The sequence below is a fragment of the Tachysurus vachellii genome, chromosome 24 (genome assembly GCF_030014155.1).
Source record: "Tachysurus vachellii isolate PV-2020 chromosome 24, HZAU_Pvac_v1, whole genome shotgun sequence".
Classification (NCBI taxonomy): Eukaryota; Metazoa; Chordata; class Actinopteri; order Siluriformes; family Bagridae; genus Tachysurus; species Tachysurus vachellii.
In genome coordinates this window covers 3782255-3805175 of record NC_083483.1, presented here as the reverse complement: position 1 = coordinate 3805175, position 22921 = coordinate 3782255, and positions in this window count along the sequence as shown.

The following is a 22921-nucleotide window of genomic DNA, read 5'->3' as shown; positions in this document are numbered from 1 at the left end:
ATGCTTCTCCATATGTAGCTTAATGCAAATTTAAGTTCAAGGCTGAGCAGACGACTGCTAATCATCAACGTATGGTTATTGATGAGCACCTCCGTGTGGTATTAAACGCTAAATGAAATTGTTCTTGAGGGCAATTAAGCATTATGTTACACCTCACACATCTCATGCACTTGGCATGCTAATATGATAGCAGAAACAAGGAAAGGCATTTTTGATGAACAGAATTCTTTAAATTCAAAACGAAAACACCTCTTAGAATTCCTGTCAGATTAGCTTGTGTTAGCCATCTGAAACTAGCTGGTTAATGGAAGGTAAGATGAGGTAAGGATTTTTTTTTTTGTTAATTATGATCACTGCTAATGCTAGCTGGTCTAACAAAAAACCTGAGTAGATTTTAATTCAGGTTTGTTTGTATGAAACGGCAGGCTACAAAAGTGTGACATAGTTGTTATTTCTCATATAATAAAGTAGTTGAATAATAATTTTAGAGATTAAAGATTAAAAACTGAAATTTATATCAGTCACTCATTATGAACAGTCATTAATTTTAAATCAGTTTTCTAGATCATTCTGTAAATTAAAAAAGGAAAAAAAGAAAGAAAAACAGTGAACTCATTTTATACTTTTCAGAGGAAAAGAAAAAAAAAAGGAAAAATTCCCAAGTATCAAACAGAGGTGTTGAATGTGGACGTGATGACAATGGCAAAGGTCAGGTTATACCTTATTTCACTCACTGGGACTATGATGAGAAGAGCCAGATGCTGTTTGAACGTTGACCCCATTGTTCCGTCTTAGTATTCTGGAGTGGGTGTAGAGCGCAATGCAGCCCCAGGGGAAGATATGATGCTTGACCCTGAGGTGTTTAAAAGGAGTCATTAGCATGATTGCATTAGTAGCATGTGAGACATTTAAAAAAGATCTTTTGAGAGGGCATGTGCTTTACCCATAATGCACTGTGAGTGATGAGTAACATCATGTATTAATTATTTGTAGTTTAACACTTATTGGGATTCACTTTCTCTAAATTTTTTTGGAGTTCATTCTTATTTACATAGAGCACTAATCTCCTATGCTAATCACATCGTAGGCTACTGACTAGCCATTTCTTGAAAACTTCTCTGTTTTTAAACGAGATATGTTTGTTTATAGAATTAAGTGAAGCCAAAGAATAACTTAAGTCTTTAAAAAAAATGAAAATATGTATAGATATTTTTAATGACCTTATTTGAGTAGTGTGTTCATCTTTGCATGATTAGCATGAAGACTAGCTGTTAAAAAGTTCCTCTTGTCCTGTGATGTCTTTTTTGTCAACAAGGACAGATCACTTGTTTGAAATCTGTAAGCTAAGCTAACTAGGTAGCTGGCTAGCTAAGGCCACATTCTAATGTATTTTAGCCCTATATTTTATGCTAAACAATATTTAAAATTTAACTTAAGCCACAACTACCACACATCTGATACTTACATTTCACTATGGAAACACTAGAAAAGGCAAAGATATCATACACAAATATTTCCCCAGCAATGCTATGTGCTTATACATCTGAAAACAAATTCCTAGTGAACACTATTTAGATTAGCTTCAGCATTTGGGACCCAGCCCAGAATTTAATGCCTAGGTAACATTCTCACTAGCATACACAGCCAGAGCTTAAGCACTGTGAGCCAAGACAGCAGTTTCCTTCCCCGGTGTTTTTCTAACAGCATGTGCACCTTCCGTCGTTATTTACAGATGCAGTTCAGCGCTCAGGTCGTGAGCTCATGCTGAGAGTGTGAAATCCCAGCATGCATCTCTCCAACTGAGTACCTGACAACAGCTATAGAACGAGGAATCCATCAACTTCCAATACTTCCCTTTATTCGTTTTCCTGCGGGGCGCCGGAGTCTCAGGGAGTTTCTCTGTGCCATGAGATATCTGATAATTCATCGATATTGTGCTTTCTAACATACAATGATTTTGAGTGAAAATTAATAAGCTTTGAACAAACTTTTGTGTAGTCATTTTTTTTTCTTTAAATGCTCTGTCTCATGAGTATTGTATTTGAAATAATTTAATTTAAAATCAAAACTAAGCAACACTGTAGACCATTATAATACATTAACTATAAACTATTTATAAGGAAGGGGAAACTGAAAAGGGCCAGACAAAGGTATGGAGTGTGGAAGGTGAAAGGGGTCAAAATAAGCATAAATGTAAAGATCAAACAACCAGATTAAAGCAAGAGACTCCAACCAACAAAAAAGGTTTAGACAAAAATTAGTGTACTGTACAAACAAGACAAACAATCAATCGCCAGCAAGTGTGTGTTTACAAAATCAGAAAAGAAATAAGGAAAGTTGGAAACCAAAAAGGGTCATATGGGCATATAGAGTAGAAGGTGAAGGGCATCAGAAGCAACACTGGTGTGAAGATCAAACAAAGCAAACTAAAACTACACAATCCAAATGAAGTGTTTCTAAAGGAAAATGGGAATACAAAACAAACTGATACAAAAAACAAAACTGATTCTAAAATGCAACTCACAATACAAAAAAGTTATATAAAAACAGAATCAGCTCCCAAACAGAACTGACTCTATACAGTAAATGGTCATTTACAAACAAATTGGATTGCTTAATAATTGACTCTTAAAAAGAAACAAAAGAAAATTACTAAACTAAAACAATTGCAAAATATGAGAAAAAAATAATGTGAAATGCAACTTCAGATTCCAAAATAAATAAAAAATTAATTGGTAAATAAATAATTGAATAAAAGAAAGAGTACTAAAGAATCCATTTTTTTAAACAAATATAATTTCTTTTATTTTTATTTTTTTATTTATTTATTTAATCATTTTCAGCTGTTTTATAGCATTTTTACTAACTGCAGCATCTATTATTAGATGATATACTAATAAACCTTTGTATTCTTTTACAGTTCCTTTCTCAAAGCTACTTGTTGGATTGAACTTGGCTGTGTGTGGAGGTTGGGTCAGTCATCTGATGCAACATTATTTTTTAATCACACTTACAAGCATTAGCATTGGTGTGTGCCTTTCAGTCAGTCAGTCAGTCATTCCGGGCACGGTGAGTAATGGACTACTCTGACGCAAGAGACTGTGGCATTGTGGGCAGGCGTGATTCGTCCTGTTCTTGAACTCTGCATGGAGAGAGTCCAGCAGTTCCTCCTGTCCCTCTCCGGGAGAAACAGGTGGTCTGAACGCATAAATCTCACCACCAGTCGAACGTCTGTGGCTGGGTAATCAATCACGCACCCAGCGGAAAGAGAAATCACCACCTGTGTGCACTGGGAATACAAACTTTCACCTTCATACACACATCCGGCCAGAGAAACACTAAAAGATTTATACGGTGTGAGCGGGATCATAAAAACAACTAAGAATATTGTACTGAAAAAGTCATGAAGTTCCCTCTATATGGGAAACCATTTATAACTACCTTTATAGTTCTTCATATATATATATGTATATATATATATATATATATATATATATATATATATATATATATATATATATATATATATATATATATGCCCCATGCAGCCATAATACCGATCCTCGCCCCCGAAAGGCTACCAAAGCGCTAAAAAGGCGGCGGTTCAGCACCATGGACAGCACTTCTGAAGCGCTAAAAAGGATTCAGCACCAAAGTCAGCGCCGCTGAATCAGCGTGCAAGGCGGCAGAATTCCCGCCGAAAAGAGCCATCAGGAGCGCCGCTGTGGCACTCACCCTCTGGCTGTGCAACACAAGGGAGAGCCAGGCTCAGCGGCTAAATAGTGGTAAGGGGGCGTGCCTAATTGAATGAATAAACGTTATCCCTTTGATATTCTTTTTCAGAAACCACCAGCTGATCCAGAACTTCAGATTGCTGGCTGAGCCTACACTATGCTCCTGGGGAGGACCGCTTCACCTTTTCACGACCGCCCCCCCCTCCTGCTGTCTAGGTTTGGAGCCTGGACAGGGTCTGCGCAAGCGCTCCTTAAACCCCTGGTTATTTGACTTTCGGCTGCAATAAAATTGCACTAGAAACCTAAAAAAAAATAAATAAAACCACGACACTGAATATGCACAGTTTCTGTGCATATTCTTTCGTGTACCAGGTTTTATTTCTGGTTTTTGTCTGTGTTGTCACTTCCCTCACTTCCTTTTACAAACTGTCACCTGACCATGCCCACTGCTTCCACAATCCACTATATGTCTTGTTATATATGTACCAGTGGCTGGAAATGGCTTTGGGGATGAATTTGTGCTTTCATCACCATGGCAACCAAATCAAGTTATAGTCATGTTTATTAAATAAAAAATTAACATACATTTTTAATTACAGTCATCACAGGAGACAAGGAAACAGTATGACTTTTCTTTTTTCTTTGGAAAGTTCACATAAACAAGGTAAGAGTGCACATTTCCAAGAGAATAAGAGTTAAAAATAAATAAATAAAAAAAGCATCTGCTGTTTTTCAGAGAGGGAAAATTGGCAAAGCTGGAATTGAACCTGAATGTGCTTTCAGAAATATGACAGGCGTCCAAGAGCCTGAAAAGAAATTTAAAGAGAGAAAAGAGAAAAGACAGACACAGAAAGAAAGAGATAAAGGTTGACAGACAAAAAGAACAAATCCACAGAAAAAAAACACGTAAAAGTTTTAAAGGAGCCAAAAATAGAGCAAAAATAAAGAAAATGGTCTTCATACTCACAGGTGCTTCTCAACATGGAACCAGGTCTGTACCAGAATTTTCTAAAATAAACAATTATTCCAATGCAAAAATTACTTTAAAAACTGCAAAAAAATATTTCTAACTATAACAATTCTATTCAAGCAAACTAAGTCCAAAATAAACAAAAGATTCTAAACCAAAAAAATGAAAGCTGTTTGATACTAAAAACAAAGAGAATTAAAAAACTGATTCAAAACTTTACAACAAATTACAAAACAAAAGTAACATCAAAACAAACTTTAGTTTGTATGTTTATTTTGGAATTATGTTTGCTTTTGAATTAGTTTTAAACCAATGAAACGTAATGCATAGGTTGCATCTGTGTATATAAAAGTTTTAACTTAATATGTTTGAAAAATATGTTTGTTTTTAATGTATTTACAGCTCAGGGTATGCATTACAATGTGCTATATTGCATCAAACACATCACACACATCACACTCAAGCTAATATCATGAAAGGAAATCTGACACACACCTCAGTTTTAGGCAAACTCCGCCCCTTATACAAAACTTCTGAATAGCTTTTGGTTTGTAATTATATCTGAGATGCACAATTTCAGTATTAAAGCCTCGCTCCATATCGTGTAACACCAATCATGTACGTCGTGTTTCGGGAAGAATTCATGCAAAACTAATAATCTGATTCAGAGTGCAAATTTTCTGCAGAAAATCTCCTCTGTATTGTGAGTAATTGTTATTCATGCAAGCGAGTGGATACGCAAAATAAAGCGACAGCTGCCTCCTCGATTCTTTCATCGACTTTTTTATTCTTAAAAAAATTTCTTTAAAAAATTATTAAAAGTTAATCATGTCGTGATTCCAAGTCGAGGTCATTTACACCGCTCCTCTTTCACCTTGCTGTCAGTCGGCATTAATCCCAAACCACACGAAGCTCATGGAGGAGTGAACTCCAGCCGAACCTGTCAAGATTCTCACGGAAGAGACAGAAAGAACAAAGTCATGTCTAAAAATGTTTTCATGGCCATCAAACGTCAATCAGCCGCGTTGACTCGGACTTCCGTAACATGAATGCTAAAATGAATCGCATTAGTTAGCAAACACATTCACGTTGATGCAATTAGTAGCTAATGAGTTATCCGTCCAACATTAGCATTAGTGATGCTAAGCTATTAGATTTTGTGTACAATGATTATTGTAAAGAGTTTGCACTCCCACTGAGTGTAAGGTAAATCACAGCTGCTTATTGGTCGGCTCCTAGAACAGCCATTATGACCTCATCAGCTGTCAGGTGGAATTCATCATCTAACACTTTGGCATTTTGAGTACTTGTTATTTTTTTCTCTGCTATCTATAGCTGGTTTATCTGCAGAGCAGAGCGGCAGGAAATGAAACAGAGCTGCTTATTAATCCTATTAACCCCCGAATGAAAGTTTTGACCCTTAAATAAAATGGATTATTCCGAGCACTTTACTGTGGCCCTTAAGAAGGTTCACGGCGCTCGACGTCTTAATGCGTCGCTTTCATACGAGGCGCATGGACGCTGAGTTAATGGCCAGGTGATGTACAGGCTGTGTTTACAGCGCTCCCAATTCAACTTGCCTAATGGGCCAGTCATCATCACACTTAACACTGACGGCCTCGGGCTTAATTACTTAAGTGAGACGCATTAAAAAGACCAATCGTTATGTTCTTCACACACACACTCACAACACACACACTCTTTTTTGTTTTTTTAACATTTCATGCAACAGACCCCAGTGTTGCATCATGGATTTAATCCGAAATGCTACAAGTGGGGCACATCTCCTCCCAGCTGAACACTCACAAACGTATTGCCGGGTATGTGATGGGGATTAAGAGGAGAGAAAAATAAATTGTCAAAGAAAGAAAGAAAGAAAGAAAAGCATAGGCAGAGATGGATTACAAAAATTCTGGATTTAAAAAAGACAGAAAAACAGAAACTAAAGAAAAGAAAGAAATGAAAGAAATGAAAGAAAAGAAAGAAAGAAAGAAAGAAAGAAAGAAAGAAAGAAAGAAAGAAAGAAAGAAAGAGAGAAAGAAAGAAAGGTAGTAGGATAGAGCATATAAAATATATTTTAAAAAATACCATTTAGAAGAGTAAGAAATGAGGACAACAAGAGGGATGACAGAAAGCAATGGTATAAAATAGTCAAGAAAGAAAGAAAGACAAAAGTTAACAAAAGTTTGTACACCCCTGAGCTACAGCTTGTGATTTAGAGTCCCACACCCCCGCTCAGTCCTAAACCATAGCATCTCACACACACACACACACACACACACACACACACACACACACACACACACACACACACACACACACACACACACACACACACACACACACACACACACACACACACACACACACACATGCATACCTCTCTGGCTGTGTGTCACCATGGTTACAGAGGCGAGCACTCACTGGCCGGCACTTATTGGACACAATTGAAAAATAATGACATAAAATTGTCCCCAGAGAGACTTTTCCACATTTCAGACATGAAGAGAACTGGATTTTACTCTCTGTGGAAATGTTCCACACAGCCGGAGACGGATTTCCCACATTTATTTCATCAGATCTTAAACACACATCTGCCTTTTTTATTCAACACTTTATTTAAAATGAAAACAGATAAAAAATTGAACTCAAAATCTACCTAAATATCATGTTTAATGTATTCCTTTTCCATTCTTTCTTTCTTTCTTTCTTTCTTTCTTTCTTTCTTTCTTTCTTTCTTTCTTATTTTTTTTTTATTCCACTTTCTTTCCACTTGTAAACATAAGGTCACATTTTCTTATTTATTTATTTATTTATTTATTTATTTATTTATTTATTTATTTATTTAAAAATGGGGCTATGCATTTATTTCTGTAGCTCTTATTTATGTATTTATGATTTATTAATAAGGACAAGGCCACAAGGTTTTGTTTTCCCCTTGTGATTGTTTTTTTTGTTGTTGTTGTTCCTTTTTGATAATTTTTGGTTGCTCCTGGGATGAGGCCAAACAAGCTGTAAGTTTTTTAAAAAATTTTATTTTATATTATATATATTTTACTCCAAGGATGAGGCCATTTATTTATTCATACATACATTCTGCAAGGACAGGAGCCTCATTTTTTCCATTTGTAATTATTTACTTCTTTATTATGCCAAAAGTCTAGCAAAATGTTCTTATTTATTCCAATGACAGAGTAAAGCATATTGAAATGTCACAGCCTAAAGGTTGTGTTTAATTGTAGATTTATTTTTCCCTGTCACTCCAAGGACAACACCAGGGCCAAGAGACTATAAGAAAGACACAAAAATGTTGTGGTTATAAAATCATTACAGTTAATACAAAATATTTGAATATTTTATAGATGTTTTTCGAAGCATGCATTAAGATGTTTCTATATGTGTATCACTCTTTGTTAGAAAAAAGTGCTCCAGATCTATTTATCTAGACTGGCAAAGGATCTTTAGTGTACAGCTACTTTACGTAACTCCACAGCTTTTTGATAGGATTTAGATCTGGGCTCTGACTGAGACATTCCAAACATTGATCTTATTCATCTGAAGCTGTTGCTTTTAATTATTTTTTTTTTATTTGATCTTTTGCTTGTTTTGTAATTTTTCTACATTCTTAGCTGTCTAATAGAGGCCTAATAGAGCAGCTTCTTAGCATAATGCTGCCACCACCATGCTTCACCATGGTATTTATTTATTTATTTATTTATTTATTTATTTATTTATTTATAACAAAACACTAAAATAAAAGTACAGTGTAAAATATTCAATTCATCCAGTTAGGAAGTTAGAATTTGTTAAAATGACACAAAAGACATCAAGGATCATCAAAGATTTATTTATTTCTATGATTTTTATTTTTATTTTTACTTTTTTTAATAAATCAAGATCAAAGCAAATAATCTAGAAAAATGTTGTTTTATTCACTCAAGTTTTCATTCGTGCTTTAATAAAGTAATAATAATAATAATAATAATAATAATAATAATAATAATAATAATAATAATAATAATAAATTAAGTGTTTGAGAGTCCAGAAATAATTAATTTTTTTATTTAAAAAACATTTCCTTCCACCAAGAACAGAGAACGTAGATTTAATTTTTTTGTATTATTTTGTAAATAATTCATTTATTGCTTTCTTAAGTCAAAAGACTAAAGGCATAATTGCATAATTATGAATGTATTGTATATGAATGTAACTTTATTTATTTATTTATTTATTTATTTATTTATTTATTTATTCAGTCAAAGACCTAGCAGGCTCTCTATAAAAGTTGACTTGTAATAATTCAATTACTATTTTATTAAATAACATGATATAAAATTATTATTATTATTATTATTATTATTATTATTATTATTATTATTATTATTATTATTATTATTATTATTAGCATTACTCAGAGACAAACAGGACACTTAAAAGTCTTTGGTGTGATCTTTATGATGAAAGAAAGAAACAGCGATTCTTTGCAACTGGCAAGGCGAGGATAACTTTAAATAGTTCTGTTGCTAATGATGAATCGATAGGAGACAGAGGAGGATGATTTAGCATCCCGTTCAGAGACTAATGACACTCCAGCCGCGAGATCTGCTGCGCGTTAATGCCGACGCTGTTGGGGTTTGCCAGCATGAGGCGAATTCTGCCAATTTGTCTAATCACAAAAAAAGACTAATACAGCTCCTTGGGGAAAAAAGGTATATATGATCTATATACAGTCTCAAGGATGAAATGAACAATGCTGTCACACAGTGGAATACATTAGCAGTAGTAAATTCCTACATCTTGATTTCATTTTTAATATTTGCAGCGTTCTTGTGTGGCAGTGTTGGTAGAGCCACTGAAGTGCACTTTAATCGGTTTTGAAAAGTGAAGAGCGTTTATGTACGTAAATCCAAATAAGCATGTGAGCATAGCACTGGATGATGAGCGCAATAAAAGATGATCGTTGAGAGGTGTTTGTTCAGCTCAAAAGCTCAGCACAACACTCAAACACACACACACTTTTTTTTAAACTGTGGAAAACACTCGTGACTGCAGCTTTTTCAGAGCCTTTTTTTTTATCTTTTGTCCTTTTGCTGATACTGAACACAAAACCCAGTACAAAGACTTATATATACTGTTCTGGTTCTAAGCTCAGATAAATAGAGAGGGTTGCATCAGGAAGGGCATCCGGCATAAAACATGCCAAATTTAAACATGCGATTCATCAATGTAAATTCCATACCGGATCGGTTGAGGCCCGGATTAACAACGACCGTGCTGGCACCCTGTAGGTCAACAATTGGGCTAAATATTGGGTTACTGTTGGTTGAGGAAGAAGAGGAGGGAGAAAGTCTTCAGCCATTCAGATGTGGACTTGCTGGTGTGTTTTGGATCATGGTCCTGCTGAAGAACCCAATTTCGCTTCAGCTTGAGGTCACGAACAGATGGCCGCACTTCATCCTTCAAAAAAATAAAATTTTATTTGGCACATACACATACATACAGTGTATGACATGCAGTGAAATGCTTTTTTCATATGTCCGGTATTCAAACATAGAAAGATTCTTTCAAGAAGCAGAAACGTTTCCCTGAACGCAAAAAGAAAAGAGTCCATTGTTGGGATGGATGAGATCCTTTACAATCTTTCTGGCTCTGGTCCGGCACTGCATGCTGTAGATGTCCTGCAGGTCAGGGAGCTCGGTGTGGATGGTACTGTACGTTCAGCTGACCGCACCACCCTCTGGAGGGAGAGGCAGAGGCAGAGTCCCGGTGGAGGCGTAGGGAGAGCGGTTGACCCAGGAGCATGGCACGGTCTCAGCAGACACAGGCAACCTCATCATCTATAGGAAAAAATAACAGCAGAGGGATGCAGTGGATTAGTTCCATTCATGGGGGTAACCAGTCTTACCTCCTGCTGGCTGGTGAGACTGGCTTTCCGGCACTGTAGAGCTCTGCTGGAGGGTGAGTTTTCAGACCTGCCTTGCAGACTAATCCAGAGGCGCCGACTATGATGCTAAAATGTCTGGGAGCAGCGTCAGTGGCACTTGCCAGGTGCTGCCTGGTGATTTCCTGGGGTTAAGAGCGGATTGTGCAGTGGTGCAGGTGCCGCCGTCACTAGTGGTAACAAGAACTAACATGTTTGTAACAGATACATTCTATGTTGTGTTAATTATTATGTAACTATAAACAAAGTATGTTGTGTTGAACTTTGTGTAATAAACAGATACAACGTATGTTGTGTTGACATTTATGTAACTATAAACAAATACAAAGTATGTTGTGTTGACATTTATGTAACCATAAACAAATACAAAGAATGTTGTGTTGGCTTTTTTGTAACTAAAAACAAATAAAAAGTCTGATGCATAAAGCTTTAGTAGAAGTGGATGTGGACGAGAGCGAGTAAACCAAAACCGATCTACTTTAATCTAAATTCCGTAGATGCAACTTCCATATTTGAGCAGAGAGCTCTTCACCTCCGCCATCCTCTGAGGCACACAGCAGGAAGAATCGAGTTTTAATCAGGCTTCTGATGAGATTTTAATCTGAAAATGTACACTTCAGGTATGAGAGAAAATGTCAAAAGCAGAAGATGAAGAATAATTAGCAGGATGAAAGCTGGTTAAGGCGTCAACCTGCTCATCATGAGCTACCCACTCATATTTGAAGTTCAAATAATTAAATAACTGACTCTTTTTTTTCTCGTTCTGGCTTTGAGATATCCTTCTCTGATAGAAGGCTGTCTGAAGTGCACCATTTTATGCGGTGAAGCTTCTGATTAAACCGTTTGCTCTCCTAGCGGGCCACTCGGCTGTGCGTTCAGTCCCTTGACTTCTTCAGTCTTGAATACTTCAACTCCAGGCTCTAGTTTTTCTGCACACGCCATCAGGTCTTTCTAGCTGATCATGAATAAAGCAGCACGACTTGCTACCCTTCATTCCACTTTAGAGTTCTCTCCACTGTCTTAATGCCAAAATTAAAAAAAAAAATACAATGATGACATTCTGCACAGCACCTCAAAGTTTTCCTTGAGGCACCTCGAGGCATATCACAATGCCTGCTTGGTTTGGCTTGAGCCTCCAAGTGTCAAGTAACCCCCTAGATACTTTGTGGACTGGACTTGACTTTATCATTGTCTTCAAATTGTGAGTTGAAGAGATTATATCAGAACCTCTGGTACTGTATGTATCATCCTTGAGCTCTGTTTTTTCAGTTCCTTAAGTTTATGGTATCTTTACTGGACAATACGCTTTATAACATATATAAGAAATTAAATTTTTCAAAATAAGAAATCAAATTGAAGCAATTTGAAAATTACCAAACTATAAGGTGCCATAGAAGGTTCCATTGCCTCCAAACAACATCAGAGGTCCCAAGTTCAGTCACAAGCTTGGGTTACTGTGAAGTTCTCTGGTGTTTCATGTGTTCCCAAAGGGTTCCTCAAGGTTCTTTGGCTTCCTCCCACATCTGAAAAGATGTTGGTAGGTGGATTGACAACTCTTGGCACACCCTAATTGTCATCCTTTGGATTTAGGTCAAATTTGGTCGACCAAGTGCAAATGCTTACACATGACATTACCTCTAGGCATAATTTCCATTTTTCTTTGGCTCCACTGAGTGCTATGTCATTTTCAAACATTAGCTAAGATAGTCCACTGTCTAAACACAGTAAAACACTAGTGGCAACTTTTCAAGGTTTGTTTGCTTCTTGAGTTTAGTTTAGATCCCCAAGGAACCCAATCTTATTCAGATGTAGAGTTCTAGATTAAACTTTTTAATGGTTCTCAGAGAAGGACATTCAGAGATACCTAAATGATTTTAGATACATCAGATGACAAGAAACACTATTTCTTTGGAAAATCTGTGGACTGATGAAGTTGTTTCTTGCCACGAATGTGGGATGTAGATTGATGTCTGAATGTTGGAGGCCACTGAATTTCAGGATGATGGAATAAATAAAAGGAAGACGAATGATGAAAGATGAAGAGTGAGACACGAGGGCCAACACCTGATCCGACAAATACAGAAAGACGAGTAAGTGCTGTGAGGGACAGAAAAAAATTATAGATGCTTAGTAAAAAAAAAATGTCTACACCTCAGACGTTTGGTGAATGTTACAAAACAAATACATCAATTCCTTCAACCAGTGCATTCATGCTTTCATCAGTATATTATTGTTTGATTCTTTATTCTTGCATCTGACCATCTCCTTGTTTACCTCGTATGTTCTTTACAATTACTGATCTATTCACCAAGCTGTTCATTAATCCATCAATTTTTTTTATTTGGTTATTTATCCAAATCTCCATCCAATCAAAATCATTCATCCATCCATCTGTTTATTCTTTATTCCCTGCATCATTTCCTACAACTAAATATTTGTTAATTAACCCAGTTTTATTTGTTCATCACATCATCACTTTGATCAATTGACCATGGTGTCATTCATTCATTCATTCATTCATTCATTCATTCATTCATAGGTCCATATACTTATTCATCTATCCATCCATCCATCCAACCATCCATCCATCCATCAATTAATTTTTCCAGCAATTTGTCTGCCTGTGATTGCTCTCCGCATTCATCCATAAAGTCAAATGATTTTTATTCATTCATCTGTACATTAATTAATTAATTCATTCATTCAATCGTTCAATCATTCATTCATTTAATCATACTTCACTTTATCATTCCTCCATCCATGAATTCACTCTCTTTGAGAACTCTATGTTACTTCAGTTGATTTATTGGTCTCTATTACAAAATATTTATATTCTTGTAATATCCTTGAAATATTCTTTGCCCAGTTTCCTGATGGAGACGGGCGAACGAGTGTATGCTGTAACAGGCTTCTTTCCTGAATCACAAAAAAAATTGAAGTCACGTAAAATGATCCAGCGGTGGAAAATCTTCAATAAGCAGCACTCACTCCTGTGACGACTTCATACGCTGAGCTAAATGAGGTTGAAATGAGACAATCAGGGTCGGAAGACGGGAAAGAAGAAATCTAATCTAACATCTTGATGCCACACAGAAAATTGCTGGAATTACAGAAACCCTGACACACAACTGTGTGTGTGTGTGTGTGTGGTTTGGGATGAGGACGGTTCATGGTTTATAATCTGCACGTTTTGCTAAAGATGCTAAAATTTAAATTTTTGCACACCCTTAGCCGTGACAAGTGTGTTTCTAAAATTTGTCCACATGCAAACAAACACTTACAGGAGAGGGGTGTGGTTAGGTCGTGAATTTCTCTTGCTCGGATTGGTCAGAATGAAGCAGTTAATAATATCACACACACACACACACACACACACACACACACACACACACACACACACACAAGCAATGATTTAACATGACTTTTTAATTATGATGTTAACAATCACTTTAGTGTACAGAGTGTTAAACCCAGGGACAACACACACATACATACACACACACACACACACACACACACAAAATAAATAAATAAAAACATGCTTTTCAAACTGAGCTCAGCCTAAAGTGTCTTGTAAAGGCTTCATATCTCTCTCTCTCTCTCTCTCTCTCTCTCTCTCTCTCCATCCATGTACTGTATGTATATCAATTCCTCCACCTATCCATTTCACCACCCATCCATCCCTCCATCTCACCCCTCCATATTTCAATGTATCTATTTTTCTATCTATTTTCTTTATCCATCTTTATCTATGGCATCAAGGATTTCTCCATCTCTCCATGCATCCGTATCTGTCCACCTATGTGACATCCCTCCATTCATCCATCTATGTCATTATCTACCTATCTTTCATCTACAGCATCATTCATTCATTCATTCATTCATTCATTCATTCGTTCATTCATTCATTCGTTTGTTCATTCAATCATCCATCCATCCATCCATCTACTGTTTTATCCATCCATCCATCCATCCATCCATTCAAAATTTTTACTGATATCAAGTGAGGATAAATAAAGTATCCATATTTTATTTCATCCATCCATCCATCCATCCATCCATCCATCCATCCATTCATCTATCCATCCTTCCACCTATCCATCCATCAATCCACAATTATCAATGATTGAGGATAAATAATGTATCAATCTGTCCTTCCTTCCTTCCATCCATCCATCCACTTTTTCATCTATCCATCCATCCCTAATTATCAGCTGACTATAAATGATGATCCATGAGTCCATTCATCTTTCCAGAAGTCCATCCATCCATTCCTTTATCATCAATGAGAAGAGTTAGACCCATCTTTTTCTCTATTGCCCTTCCGTTTGTCTATCATTATCCTTCCAAGGATAAGGGTTCCTTTTATTCTTCTCTCCATAAATCATCCATCCGTTTGTCCATATGTCCGTCCCTCTCTCTGTCCATCCATCTGATAAACATTAGGAATCTAATCCACAGTCTGTTTAAACCGAGTTAATGTATGAAAAGAAAGAAAGCAGCCAATGCTCAGAAACAGAAGGTTGTTTATGTTCTGTTTACATTTTTGAGCAACACAACAGTCATTTTAAGGTGATCCTTATGACAGCCGGTAACAATGGATGAGTTAACGCTAGAAAAAGAGACACAACATGAAATTTTCAGATATTCGGACAGGTAGTTATTTACATGACGGCGGCAGTACACAACTATTGTAGCATCAAGTAAAAAGACAAGCCTTCACAGAGATAGAGGTGTGTGTGTGTGTGTGTGTGTGTGTGAGTGTGTATGTGTGTACTGTATGTGTGTGCGGCAGATCAGCAAGTTCTGCATGTCGGAAGTGTTTCTCAAGATCACGCACACGGACAAATAACTTGTAGACTATTAGCATACTTGTGGCAGACGTGTGAGTGAAGCTGTGGAACAAAACAATAAAGTTAAATCAGCAATGAGTGAAGAAGACTGACAGGTGTGTAACTACACGCTACAGTGGGGTTCGAAAGTTTGTGCACCCCAGGTAATTATTTGTATTAATGTGCATAAAGAAGCCAAGAAAAGATGGAATCTTTGTTTTGGTTTTGCCATGGCCTTAACAATCTCTTGACCTCAACCTAATTGAAAATCTATGGATAGACCTTAAAAGAGCAGTGCGTGACAGACAGCCCAGAAATCTCTGGAAGAACTGGAAGACTTTTGTAAGGAAGAATGGGCGAAGATACCTCAAACAATCACTGTTCCTGATGACTGCCATTTCTTAATTACATTCCGTAACAGAGGATATTGGGATCTGAAAACGCTTTGCTATCTTCTTATAGCCTTCTCCTGCTTTGTGAGCGTCAACTATTTTCAGTTTCAGTTTTCTAGACAACTGCTTAGAAGAACCCATGGTGCTGATTGTTGGGGCAAGGGCAGATGAGTCTGGGGATTTAAAACCTTTGAGATTGACATCACCTGGTCTTTCCAGACGATGATTGAGAACAGTCCATGACACTGTCAGGTCTCAACTTTCCAAAGGGCGCAGTACAAGGTATAAACTCTGCAGGGTGCCCAAACTTTTGCAGATGCCATGTTTTTGTTTTCTGTTATTTTGAAAGTGTAAATGATGGAAATAAAATCTAACTTTTTTTTGACATATGATAAGAATGTTTAATCTGTAATTTGATGCCTTTTGGAGATTTTTCCATCTTTTCTTGGCTTCTTTATGCACATTAATACAAATAATTACCTGGGGGTGCACAAACTTTGGAGCCCCACTGTACATATAACACACAGATACACTTTTATATGTCACATCATAGAAGAGAAGTATAGATGGCAAAGCGTAAATACGCTGTAGCTCTCGTCTTGTTCGGCATGCTGAATAATTCCACGGGTTAAGAACAATTTAATCGGGCTGCATGTTACATTAACATCACTTATCGCATTGTGTGCAGCGCGAAAACTGTAATTAGCAAGAACGCAGCGCGCTCGTGGGACATCAATAATGAAGATGAAAATTATTTCTGCCAGCAGATGCGTGTTCATGATTACACGCGAAACCCGAAACACGAGGGTAACCAACGGTGAAGAAACAATTTCACATTTATCACAATATGCAATTAGATATCGATTCCGAAAAGTAATTAAACCGCAAGCCTATGAGTGCGTTTCAACTCTCCACCTTTTTAAGAAAACATTGAAGAGTTTAATAAAACTCGAGGTGACGTTATACATCACACCACAATAAAGCACAAAGGCTTTAAATGTAGAAATGTATCCTGAATGACTTTCATGTTCATGTTCAGAAATATGCTTCATTTTTGCTTTGCTTCATTTCAACTTTACTGATACGCCGTGAGCGATGCAGCGGCACTTTAGTAATTTAGCCTGTTCAGTTTTGTTGCCTCATCAAGTCTCAAATCTGACATAACTGTGTCATTGCATTCTGGGATTTTGTCCCAATGTCCCCTAGTGGATGTTGTCACAAAGCATTCATTCATTCATTCATTCGTTCATTCATTTTCTACCTCTTATCCGAACTACCTCGGGTCACGGGGAGCCTGTGCCTATCTCAGGCGTCATCGGGCATCAAGGCAGGATACACACTGGACGGAGTGCCAACCCATCGCAGGGCACACACACACACTCTCATTCACTCACGCAATCACACACTACGGACAATTTTCCAGAAATGCCAATCAACCTACCATGCATGTCTTTGGACTGGGGGAGGAAACCGGAGTACCCGGAGGAAACCTCTGAGGCACGGGGAGAACATGCAAACTCCACACACACAAGGCGGAGGCGGGAATTGAGCCCCCAACCCTGGAGGTGTGAGGCGAACGTGCTAACCACTAAGCCACCATGTCACAAAGCAGCTTTACAGAAATATATACATTCAGGAAATAAAGATTATACGTTTTATATTTATTTCTAATGAAAAAGCCAGAGGTGATGGTGTTGAGGAAAAACTCTCTGAGACGACATAAAGAAGAAGCCTTAAGAGGAACCAGACTCAAAAGGGAACCAATCCTCATGTAGGTGACACCAGAGAGTTGGATTATAAATCATAGATTAGACTCACTTGTTGATCTTGTATGAAGTTATGTTTACTATCTCATTGCCTGTTCATCTGATGTTTTATCTCCATGCCTTCATATCAAACACTTATAAAAGTTCTGGAAAGCTGGAAATTGCTTGCTGTGAGTTTACACATGATGTTGTTTTTTTCCTTTTATTTTTATTTTGGAAGGAAGTGGGATATTTACAAAGTCATAACCCAGACTGAAATAAGGATGACAAAATGTTCCCCAAATCCAAAAATAAATAAATAAATACAAATAAAACAGGAAGTTACAGGAAGATATATCGGGACTGCAAATGTGCCTGAGCTTGGCTATATTAAAAATATATTACTCGGCTGTTTGTGGCGACTGATTTGCATATCTGCTATCAGTGAGTAGTTCGAATGGGGCAAAAATTACATCTGAAAAGAAATAACTAAATAAAATTTACATGTGCGAAAAATGTATCTAAAAATAAATGAATCAATCAGACACAGTCTTAGTGTTTAAGTCCAGGCTGAAAACACAGTTGTTTAAACTTTTAGCTTTTTATGAATAGCTTTTCTTAAGAGCAGATCTGGAGGGTTTATGGTCATAGAGTGTTTGGTGAAGTGGGATGTTTGGGTGCCCTCATAAGTCGCTCAGGTTTGGAGACTGTGGTGTGGTGGGATGCTTTATGTCCCAGGAAGCCCTCATGTCTGTGTCACCTTCTGGCTACAGCCTTTTAGTTATGCTGTCATAGCTACAGTAGTCCCTGTCTGCACTTTGCACATAATATACATTGTCCATTACCTGATTACAATCATGCCTAACATTTTATTCCTCTCTCTCTCTCTCTCTCTCTCTCTCTCTCTCTCTCTCTCTCTCTCTGTCGAGCTATTTATGCCACTTCCGAGCTCCCACTGTTCCGAGTTCCTAGTATGATCGCTTCTTCTTATGGACCCACTTCGTCAATCCTGATGTTCTAGCTATAGCACTGACCCATTAGTTCCTCAGGAGCTCTCGGTCACACTATTATAAACTGTTGTAGAAAGGACATAATTTACATTTACATTATTTACTGTTCAGTGTCACCCAAATGAGGATGGGCTGCCTTCTGAGCCTGGTTCCTCTCAAGGTTTCTTCCTCATATCATCTCAGGGAGTTTTCCTTGCCGCCTTTGCCTTCGGTGGCAAGGAACATCTAACACCTTGCTCATTAGGGATAGATTTTAGAGATATATAGTATTTAATTTTTTTTAATGAATTAATTTAAAACTTAAAATGTATGTATGTATATATTTTTATTTTTATTTATTTATTTTTTTTCTATTTAGTTTCTATACTTTTGTAAAGCTGTTTTGAGACAATGTGAATTGTTGAATACGCTTTAGAAATAAATGGAATTGAATTGAAAAAACAAATCATATTGGAAAAGAAATAAACCGCTTGAAAAAAAAGGGAAATTTGGGGAAATGAATAAATAATTAAAAAAAGGCATATGGAAAAATAAACGAATCATCTGATAAAATCCTATGTGATATCATAAAAAATAATAAGGAGAATTTATATGTAATCATAAAAAAAAAATTGGTGAAGTAAATGAATAATTTTAGTCATTTATAAAAATCATATAAGAATTAAATTAATCATTTAAAAAAAGGAAACAAATGAATCTTTTTTTGAAATTCATTGAAAAAAAATCGAATATTTAAAAGAAAAACATGACTGAGTTGAAAGAAATTATATGAGAAATAAAAATAATAGGGAAAGAATCATACCAAGAAATAAAAGAATCATTTGAAAAGATTCATTGGAGAAATAAATGAATTGTTTGAAAGAAAACAATAATAACATTTGATTTCTTTAAATACAAAAGTAAAGTGACTTTTCTGTGAGGGCCAAAACTTTTTTTGTTCAACCAAAAAAACTTCTCAAAACTCTCCACATCAAAGTGTTGAAGAAAAGCCTGACCTCATTTTTGTGCACCCGGATAAAACTGCCTTTTGGAGGCTTTCTCCTAACGACTGGCGATCCGGTGTGGATTTGAGACCCAGCATTTCGATTGGCTCGAAGCTCATCTCTGCCACCTCGTTATCCTCCCTCCTCACTAGCGCCTTCATCAAGTCACAAATCGTCCGAGTGCGACTTAGTAGGGCGCAACCCAAGGGGAAAGCACAAAGAAAAGTGTGCGGGGGGAACAAAAAGCTTCAGATGGGAACGTAGATGGCTTTTGGGTGCGTCCTCATTAGCGGAGGAAGACTCAGGCTTTAGCCAAGAGAAAAAGATGGACATTTCTCTGAAGAAGTAAATAAATAAATAAACAACAAAACTATGAATGTGTAATGGAAGTTGCACGCAGTTCGAGGCAAGATTTTAATGAGGCGGCAAGAGAGTGATATGTGATGGAGATGAAATACTAAGGACCATGAGGGCAAGGCTTGCGGTGTGTGTGTGTGTGTGTGTGTGTGTGTGTGTGTGAGACTATTATCTGTAAACATTGTTATCAAACTTTAATCTTGAAAAAAAACACAAAAAAAACATGTCTGTTATATCTTTCAGTTCACTGTGAGCTAAAACCCGACATCCCTCCGGTTTCATGTCGAACTGCCTAGTTTCTTCACACTCATGTGTAATTATGATAAATGTCTTTGTTTTGAGAATTACAAACACTGATCTCCATATTAATATGATGCTATTAATCTACACTGCACTCGGGCTAGCACAGCGCAAACATCGTACGCAGTCGAGAAGCTTGAGCGCTCTGGCACTTATTAACGACATTAACACATCTGCTCGCTGAGAGGAACGCTGTTTACAGATTACTTAAGAGAATTATAAAGATAAGAGAAATGCTTTTCTCTCTGCACCCGACTCATCAATTCACTTTGTGTGTGGGTTGCATTTGTCTTGCCCTGCATTCACGTTAGATTTTGTCGCTTGTACTTGTCTCTTGTGCGTGTACAGAGAGCGCTCTCTTGCCACGTCTCGCGTGCCATGTCTGATAAAAAATGGTAGTAAGCGAATAGTAAAGCCAACATTACACTGTAAAACGTATACACAACATTTTGTTTTCTGATTTGCACGATTTATATTAAGCATTCTACTGAGCTCCTGGTGGTCCAGTGGAAAGATTCCTGGGTTTAATTCCACGGGCAGGGAGTTAATCCAGACACTGAAGAGACAACTCTCAATGCCAGTCCCAAGCCTGGATAAAATAGAAAGTGCATCTGGTGTAAATCCTGTGACCACATGATCTGCTGTGGTGAACCCTGAACAGGGAGCAGCCAAAAGAAGACGAACAACAACAACAAATGTGGAGGTAGTAGCTTAGTGGTTAAGGTGTTGGATTACTGATTGGAATGTTGTTAGTTTGATTCCCAAGCCAACCAAACCGCCACTGTTGGGTCCCTAATCATAGACGTTAACCAGCAATAGCTCCTTAAAATGTCTGCTGAATGCCATTAGTGTAAATATGTTAAGCTTTCTACTAATTTTATTGGCAAAGCAAGCTAAGTGTACTAGCTCCAGTATGTACACTCACCAGATGTACCAACAAGTATATCGTCGCTGTCGGGCGGAATCCTCGTATCTCCAAAACCGTTATTTTTCAGGAAATTAAAAAAACGCCATACCTTATCTGCAATGCACAGGGTTTAGTCCGTGTTGCAGTGGATTGTTTCGCGCTAAATTCCTGTCCTCAGACAAGCACCAGAACTAGCGGGGGTCAAGATTTTTTTTTTCTTTGAGCCCAGTGATTTGAAGACATTTACCTCAGAAGACGTGATGATTCGTTGCGACTCTTCTTCGGAAGTGTCCAATGGAGTTATGAGATTTGCGCTCAAGCTATTTTCAAGACTTTAGATTGGTTAATAACTTGTAAAAATAACAGACCCACGTGGGGACTGACCAATAGCATCAATATGTGAAAAAATATGAAATTGACCTAATTTGGACATACGAGGTTTCCGCCCGACAGCGGCGATATACTACTTCTGTTGGGACTATCTTTGGAGTATAATTGTGGGTTGGAAGTAAAGACATGATTAAGGGGTTAGTTAAATGTACATGGAAGAAGTGGTTCTTTAGTTGCTTTTTAAAACTAGTTTTCTATTTCGTGTCCTGCTGTCCAGATTGATGTTAGAAGTTTAAGCTAATTCGAAAGCTGAGAGTCAGCTAGGTTCTGGACAGGTTCCGAGTAGATACCAGGCGTCGTTTTTTAACTGATTACAGGTTGTAAGTGGAAACATAAACCTCAAGAAGAGTTTTGAAATAGGGGGCGATGTTCCAGACAATGTCTTGTACATAAGCAACCTGTTTTTACATTTGATGCATGATGCTACAGGCAGCTTTCGCCAATTGGTGTTCAATGGTGAATATTAACCCTCTAGACCTCCTTTGTTCATGTAATGTATCATTGCTGTTATTCGGATGTAGCCTTGTCTTCCTGCTGACATGTCCCAATTCCTTTTTCTCTGTCAATAAAAACTGTTTAAATAGCCATCAGAATCAATTTATTCCTAACGTTCGTGCAAAGTGAGCAGATTCGTGCCACGTCACATTCAATTCATTTCAATCCAACATTATTTGTACAGCACTCTAACAACAGACATTGTCCCAAAGCAGCTTAACAGGAATTTTGACAAATATAGTTTGAGGTCTCTAACAACCTACAGTGGTGAGGACAACCTTGAATGACATAAAGGAAACCTTTGTGCCACAGAATGGTAGGATTATAGATCTCCACAGAGTAAAGGCAAACAGCATTGAGAGTTTGTAAGGATGTATGAGCAGACTATGTATAAGTTGTAAGATGTACATGCTACAGTTTCCAGCTAAGACCTAGACCTGTGTTAATCTTTATGGTATCTATACATGACCATCCACAGCAGCAGACATGTAAAGCTTGATATGATGCTACCATCAGCATGCTTCACTGTAAGTATATGATAAGCAATGTCAGGTTTCTGTTGCATGTAGCTTTTGGTCTGAGGCTAAAACATTTCGTTTTGGTCTCATCAGACCAGAGAATATTTTTATCCGCATGTCTTCTACAAACTTTGGAATTGTATATGGCTCATTGCTCCTCATCAGAGTGTTGTTGAGAATCCGATCTACAGTTGCCTTGTGACTGGCTTCTCCCACTGAGTTGTGGAGAGCTCCATCGGAGTTACCATTCTCCCTCTTAGTTGCTTCACAGACTAATCCTATCTTTACCCAGGCATGATTTCAGTGGACTGCCTTCACTAGGCTGTGCCATTTTCTTTGAAACAAGT